Below are 8,259 nucleotides of genomic sequence, written 5' to 3'. Positions count from 1 at the left end.
TCATGCAGTACTTCTCGTTCCTCCATTCTGCCAGTCCTTCCCCACTGTCATGCCTATGGTAGAAAACAATTGGTCACCTCCTTGTCTGCACAATTTTCCTGGTATAGTGTAATTCCTCATAGAACAGAGCTGATGAGCTGGGAGTACTATTAGTTATTAATAAAGATGCTTAGCTCAAATTTTATACCCTAAACAATATGACCTGTTTGACTTTTGTATATAGGAAAATAAACTTATTACACTTCTGCTGATACAGTAACTTCAGTTTTGGAAAGGAATGCTATTTATTCTATTTGAATCTCCCTTTTGTTAAAATTTTAGTTATCGCCAATCATTCAAAGTCTGAGACTTCAACCCTCAAGGACCAGCTAATTGTAAATCTTCTTAAGGAGAAACAGGTCCCCCAGAACAAGACTGCAGTTGTTGGGGTCGGTGCTTTTGGCATGGCTAGTGCCATCAGTATCTTAATGAAGGATTTGTCATATGAGCTTGCCTTTGTTGATGTCATGGAAGAGAAGCTAAAGGGAGAGATGATAAATCTCCAGCATGGCAACCTTTTCCTTAAAACACCAAATATTGTCTTCAGCAAAGACTATACTGTGACTGCAAACTCCAAGCTGGTCATTATCATAACCGGGGCCCATCAGCAAGAGGGAGAGAGCTAACTCAATTTGGTCCAGCAAAACATGAACCCCATCTTCAAGTTCATCATTCCCTACATTGTGAATGCTCACATTGCAAGTTGTTCATTGTCTCAAAGCCAGTGGATATCTTGACCTACAAGGTTTGGAAAATCAACGTCTTTCCCTAAAGCAGAGTTATTGGAAGTGGTTGCAATCTGGATTCAGCTTGGTTCCATTACCTGATGGGAGAAAGGCTGGGAGTTCACCCAATGAACTGTCATGGGTGGGTCCTAGGAGAGCCTGGTGATTCCAGTGTGCCTGTGTGGAGTAGTGTAAACATCGCTGACATCTCCCTAAAGTCTCTGAACTCAGAACTGGGCACAGATACAGACAAGGAGCAGTGGAAGGATGTTCACAAGCATGTATTGACAGTGCATACGAGGTGATCAAGCTGAAAGTTTACACGTCCTAGGCCATTGACCTCTCTTTGGCACACTTGGCTGAGAGCATAATGAAGAACCTTAGGCGGGGGCATCCCATTTCCATCATGACTAAGGGTCTCTATGGAATCAAAGATGATGTCTTCCTCATTGCCCCTTGTATCAATGGACAAAATAGAATCTCCGATATTGTGAAGGTGACACTGACTCCTGAGGAGGAGGCCCGACTGAAGAAGAGTGCAGATACCCTCTGGGGAATCCAGAAGGAGTTGCAATTCTAAAGTCTTTCCAGTGTCCTAGCACTTCACCGTCCAGGCTGCAGCACGGTTTCTATGGAGACCACACACTTCTCATCTGAGCTGTGGTTAGTCCAGATGTATTGACGTGGTCTGAGGAAAATCTCAGTTCCCACAGCTCTACCCTGCTGCTTGTGTACTTGTGTAGTGGTAACCTGGTTAGTTCCACTGTCTCCAAGAAACACTGCCAACTGTTTGCAGGCTTTGATTACCTTGGGAGCCTGCAGAATTGTTGCACTACTCACCCTCACCAACATGCCTAGGCCAATGAGTTCCCAGTTAATCATAACTTGGCTCCAGTGTGTAAGTCCATTATGCATATCTTGTACATAAATGTTGTACAGGATATTTTATGTATTATATGTGCTGTAGTATACATTGAAATATTATGTGAAATGTAAGATCTGGTTATGGATTTTGGGACCAACCACTCAAATGTCATGCCAATGGAAACACCAAATAAACCTTGAACAATGAAAAAAATTAGTTATTCATTTCAGAATTCACATACAATTCCTAGCATCTAAATGTTCTCCTCTCTACACTGTAAAATTTCAAGTTGTAAATTAAGCAACCATCAATCGTATCTGGTAGTGAACCCCACCAGCTGTATTAACAACCTACCTAGCTGGATAATTCACACTGGTGCAATAATGGTACAAAGGTCATGGTATTAACCAATCATTTTTCAGTTTCATTTAAGGTTCATTCTACAAGATAAAAACCATGCTTCACTCAAGAACCTGTAACTAGACAGGTGGGCCACAAGAATGAACCTATTTCTATATTTCTGCTAATCCATAAAAGTATTGAGGTGACTTCTAATGCCTATCTCATACATCAGAGAAACATCATTGTCATAGTAGATGAGATTAACACAGATAACCACAACTGATCAATGTACGAGAAAAAGTAAATGTATAGTGCTTTACTATAAATCAGACATCTATAACATACCCCTGCTTCCTAAGGCTCAGGAATCTATGGGGTAGAAGAAATAGGTATATTATAAAAGCCAAAGGAAGTGGAAACTTTTATGTATATAGCAGTCCAGTTGGATATATAAACTCACAGTTGTTGTGTCAGTATGCACAAGGCTTGTGAAGTTCAAGTCTAATATAACATGGAAGAAAGGTGTGTGCAAAGTCCTTCACCTGCTCAGGAACTACTGGTAGTTAAGTGCTTTCAGGAAAGGGAGAGTGATTTTTCTTTAAGCCTGTGGCCCCTAATAGGTCCACACCTATTAGGTGTGGCTACACACCTGTGTACAGGGAGTGCTAATGAGACTCCATGAATTCAGAAAATAAATAAGGGCACAAAGTTACGTGGTGAAGTGAATCTTTGAAGAAGTAAGGATAAAAATATAATATATCAAATTCTCAAACTTTGATAAAATGATTTAAAAAAAAAGAATGTCTTCAGTTTGGTTTAACCAAAATAGGAAATGAGACTTTAGATATGCAGTACACTGTGGACACAGATTTAAATACGTAGTTTAGATGAAAGATTAAATACCTATTTAGAACTGAATGTTCTCAGAAAGTTCCACTGGTGGTGTTAGTGTTTATGCCCACATTAATGGTCCTACTTCCCTTCCCTAGGTGAGCCCATTAACAGATGTAGAATGTATTCCCAAATGTTTCCTGTGGAAAGCAAAATCTACAGGTTCTCCATAGCTTTTATTTTGGAGAAGTATATTCCAAAATCTAATAATTTGGAAGTTCTGAATTAAACTGGGTTACTTACTAAAGAGCTTTTAATATATTAATGCAGTTGGGATATCTGCATGGAGTAGTAAAAAGTAATCATTTTTTAGCGTTACTTGACCTTGTATCCCTTTTGGTATAAGACATAGTGTGGGACTTGTACAAAATCAGCTTGGAACATTGTCTTGTTCTCAATGTCACAAGTCCTTTTAAATATTAAAATTGTCTAGAAAATGTAGCTAATTTACTTCCAGTATGATCTTAAGAAATACTTTAAAATCACATATAACTAAACCAGGAAATAAACAGTGTAATTTTCCTTATCAATGCATTCAGATTGTCTCAAATTTCCAAGGGGAATGTCTTTATTTCAGGTGATATCTTCTACAATGCACTTCTCTTAACTATATTTCTGTTTTGAAATCATATGGATTGCTCTAATGCAGTGCTTCTTAACCTTTCTTATCCTGTAACCCTCTAATACAGTTCTTCATGCTGTGGTGACCTCTCCAACCATAATATTATTTCATTGCTAATTGAAATTTTGCTACCGTTATGAATCATAATATAAATAGCTGATATGCAGGACATCTCATATTCGGTTCTGTGGAAGGATCCTTTGATTCCCCAAACTGGTCATGACCCACAGGTTAAGAACCACTGTTCTAATAGGTACTGAAGCTCTTTGCTTGTTTATCTGTTTTTGCTTTACTGATTGCTATGAATTGAATTGTGTTCTAAAATCTCTGTATTGAAGTTTGTAACTCCTATGTAGAGACAGGACTTCTAAGGAGGCAGTTAAGGTTAAATGATTTCCTGGGGGTGGAGATGTGATTACTGAGAGAAGACATGAGCAGTGTCTCTTCTTTTTGCCTTCCCAGTGGGGACTCTAAGAAAAGGTACTTGTCAGCAACCAGGAGGAAAGCCAGCATCAGAAACCAGGATGCAGGAACCTTGACTTTGGACTGCCTGGCAATGGCAAAATACATGTGTGCTTTTCAGGATTATATATTTTGTTAGGGCAGTCAGAGCTGATTGGCACACTTGCTTGACTAAATCTTTATCTCAGGGTTAGCTGAGGAGGATTTCACTTTATTATCTAAAATCAAAACAGAATCTCCCTAGATACAAGCGAACTCAAGGATTCTGATAGTGTGAATGTTTTTCTTCCCAGAGAATACTCCTCATCTGACTCTTGGTTTAAAAATAATAATAATTTAAGAACCTTTTTTAATCTGCACTGAGCTAGAATCATGCTATTTTTATGCAGTTTATATCATTTTGAATGAACAGATAAAGTTAATATGAGAGGCCTTACTTCTTGTGTTTTTCTTTATTATGTTGTGTGCACATGTGGGCATAGGACAAGTTCAACCATTGTGACTCCGATATTCTTCACCTTATTTTTGACTGAGACAAGTCTTTTCACTGTCCCAAACTTACTAGTTATACTAAGCTGGTTGACATTGAGCCCCAGAGAAAAAGAAGACTTTACCTTCACAGACATGGGATTATTAAGAAAGAATAAAATATCACACCTGGCTTTGGATATGGATACTTCAGGATCCAACTCAGGTGTTAAAACTTGGAATATTTGCCTTTGGTTCTTGCTATGGTTTTCCTGTGATGGACTGTGAAATAGAAGATGAAATAGCCCTTCCTTCCCCAAGCTCTTTTTGGCCAGGTTTAAATAACAGCAAACTAGGTTAGCCCCTAAAATCCTCTTTCACATCAAGTCTGCCATCTTGGATAACACCAATGAATATGCTAAACTGGATGCCCATGACTCCTCAACCTTAGCAAAGAACTATAGGCAATTGAGGAAGAATGTGAGTGGGAGAGGTGGTATTCCCTAGAGAAGAACACACCAACTGGTTGTCCAACGCCAAACTGTCAGCTCTGAAAACATATGGACGGAACAGGTTATATTTGTGAATATGCATATATAGACATATACATATATATATATATATATATATATATATATATGCAATAACAATGAAAAACGAGACCATGAATTTTAAGGAAAGCAGAGAGGACTATATGAGAGGTACAGAAGGAGAAAAGGATAGAAATAAATTCTGTAATTAAACTATTACCTAAACAACAATTTAAAAATTGCCTTAGGCAGGAGGAGCCAAGGGATGTATTTTCTCATCATCTAGCACCTCCATGCCCAGAAATGCTGGAGCAGCAAACTGTAACACCTAGTACCACCAGAGGCTGGTGACTGGTTAGAATTTAGCACCCAAATGTTCTTCATACTCCTCTGTAGCCCTTGGTGATGTATAATCATGCTGAAGTGGTTTTCATAGTCATAACCACGAGCCAATTTCATCCAGAAAACTAGGGCTCCTCCTATTCAGGGAGATCTGTTTCCAATTCTTCATAGCAAGTTCTTGTCATTTTAATTATTCATTCTCACTTAACCAAGATTGATTTGACATTTAATTTATTATTAGTTTAAAATACATGGAGTCTCTGATTTAAATAAGAAAGCCTGAATGAATTTCAGAAAACTGAGAACACTGCGTCACTTGCAAATGAGGAAACAGCTATCTGCTAAGGTGTATAATTTTCTTTATGGCCAAAAGAAATGTATTCCTTAAATCAGCCTTTCCAAAATGAGTTGTACAGGAAATTAGTTCTTAGGGATTTAGTTAGTATGGAATTAAAGAAGACTACTATACTAGAACAGATTTAGAAAAGCCAGGGTTGAATATCATTCAATGTGCTTTAATGGAATAGTTCTGTTTTTTTTAAAGTATTACATTTGCTAATGTTTGTATTTTGTTTAATGGTTTTCATAAAATAACATTAATTATTGGTGCTAGATGCATATTTTAGAAAATGTTCATAAGTGTACAGTTGCCATAATTTGTATTAATTAGTCTTTATCTTTAATATTCATTTAAAATTATATAGCTAGAAAATATTAGTATGGACTATGAGTCCTTATACAGAGTTAGCCCCATTCATATCAACAATCTTAGGATTTGCTGGGGTCTTGTTAGAGTGATTCTAGGATCTTAATCTAGACTCAATAACTCAGACATTTGGACATAGAGAACACCGACTTTTTTTTAAACACTATTTCATGATGTGTTAATATTTGACAACCTCTAAATTTGCATACTAGAAGTATAGAAACTCAAAATTCATTGGCTCTCATCTACAGGATGAAGAGAGTAGCTAGCCAGGAGGGAGATCAATAGGGAGTGAACACGGCTGTGGTGTTTTCAATAATAATAATAATAATAGTAATAATAATAGCCCATATTCGGGCACATATTTGAATGCTTAGTCACCAGGGAGTAGAACTGTGTATAGGGATTACAATTATTAGGAGGTATTATTAGGAGGTGTGATCTTGTTTTAAAAGGTGTGTCATTGGTGAACTTTTAGGTTTTCAAAAATCCATGCTAGGTCCAGTCTTTCTCAGCCTGCAGATCAGGATGTAGCTCTCAGCTACTGTTTCTGCACCATGCAAGGCACCATGCTGCCCACTACAATGATAAGAGTCTATCCTTTGAAACTGTAAACAAACCTCCAATTGAATACTTTTTTTTATAACAGTTGCCTTGGTCATGGCGTCTCTTCGCAGAAATAGAACAGTGACTAAGACAGTAGCCAACAGGACATGCTCGGGTATGTGAGGAAGAGAATATTATTGAGAATTCAGCAAAGCTGGTTCAGTGAGAATATATTGCAAGATACAGGCAGAAATCAGATGTGTGAGAACATAGTCAAGAGAAAAATGGCATTCAGCTTTCAAGAAGCCCAGATTCTAGGGTTGTATCAAGGGAGAACTCAGAACTAGAAAAATAAGAGGTAGAAAACTTCAGTATAGAAATGCTGGGCCACAACATCCCTCCCTGTTGAAGAGAACTTTGTCTGATTTAAATGTTAATTTTACTGGTAGAGAACCTGAATGTTAGAATTTTTGCCCGTTGAGCACCTCCGTATTAAAGGTTATATAACAAGAGCAGTGCAAATGAGTCTTCAAGTTTAACTCAGGATGTGTTCTGAAGCCACATGACTTCAGAGTTAGATGGCTGCAGGAATAAGACATTGAGAAGACCTTGGTAAGCCAGTGCCCTAAAAGTCATAGCTTCACATGCAACACTTTCCACTGTCAATACTGCTTGTATTATCCAAGGCTTAGACAGCAGACAGAAACTGATTATACTTGCCTTTCTCCAGCTTTATAGGCTTGGAGATGATCCAGTATGTGGCCTCACTTAAATCCAACTTTCCGTTACTTATTGATCAATGACATGTACAATGACTTGCACAATGTGCCATCGTCTGCTTATTCTGCTTGTGATTCTGACAACACATTCTAAGTCTGTCTGGGCCAGCAAAGCATACATTCATCCCATCATTATATCACTACTTTCCTTCCTGGATGTCCATCTGTGATATGTTTTTGTTCTGGTTGCTGCTGCTGGTTTTGTTATGCCACTGAGTAGCAAACTAAGTAGTTGCTAATGAAAATTTGCTTGTTTATTTATTTATATATTTTTGGACGGTTCGTAAAATGGAAATATTTAAGATTGGAATACTGTATATTTAGCATTTCCGCAGTGTCATGTCTATTTTGTAGCAATATAGACATGTCGTTTACTCAGAAGTAGATAAAATGTAAGATAAGGCCAAAGAGATACTTATAAAGTCATCTTCCTGAAGCCTCCATCCATTGTTATCATTGCTCCATCATCGAATAAAACTCATTAGAATTATATATATTATATAAAAATATATATTAAATAAAGCATGTATATATATGCTTTATTTTAGAAAATGCTTGGCCTTTCTCCAGAATCCTGCAAGTAAAATTTCTTATAATTTATGTCATCAGTCTCCAAAGGTCCTATGTGAAATATTGCTACAGACCTTCAAAGGGATGAGACTGTAGACCTTTCTACTATCCAATAATCAATCTAGTATAAAACCAGATCTCTTGTAAGAAGAGCTTTGAACAAGAATAGACTTTCTTTGGTAGGACTCTCTAACATTCCTACATGAAAACTAAGTAGAATGAACATAATTTTTAGCATCTAAAAGACAGTGGAAAAATGTCTATATTACCTGGAGTCACTCTTCAGCACCATCTATCTCTTCTAAGTAGAGGAATATGCAGCTCTCTCAGACATTCAATCTCCATAGCTAAGCACTGGAAAGGACCAGAAAT

General features: G+C 37.4%; 1 pseudogene; it reads left to right on the top strand.

Annotated features, from left to right (window-relative positions):
* Positions 1-341: 341 nt before the first annotated feature.
* On the top strand, positions 342-1,344 carry Ldha-ps9 (lactate dehydrogenase A, pseudogene 9; annotated as a pseudogene).
* Positions 1,345-8,259: the final 6,915 nt, after the last annotated feature.

This window comes from Rattus norvegicus, chromosome 4 (genome assembly GCF_021556685.1).
Source record: "Rattus norvegicus strain SHRSP/BbbUtx chromosome 4, alternate assembly SHRSP_T2T, whole genome shotgun sequence".
Lineage (NCBI taxonomy): Eukaryota > Metazoa > Chordata > Mammalia > Rodentia > Muridae > Rattus > Rattus norvegicus.
Note: the sequence above shows the minus strand (reverse complement) of the source record. Positions and strands in the feature narration are given on the sequence as shown.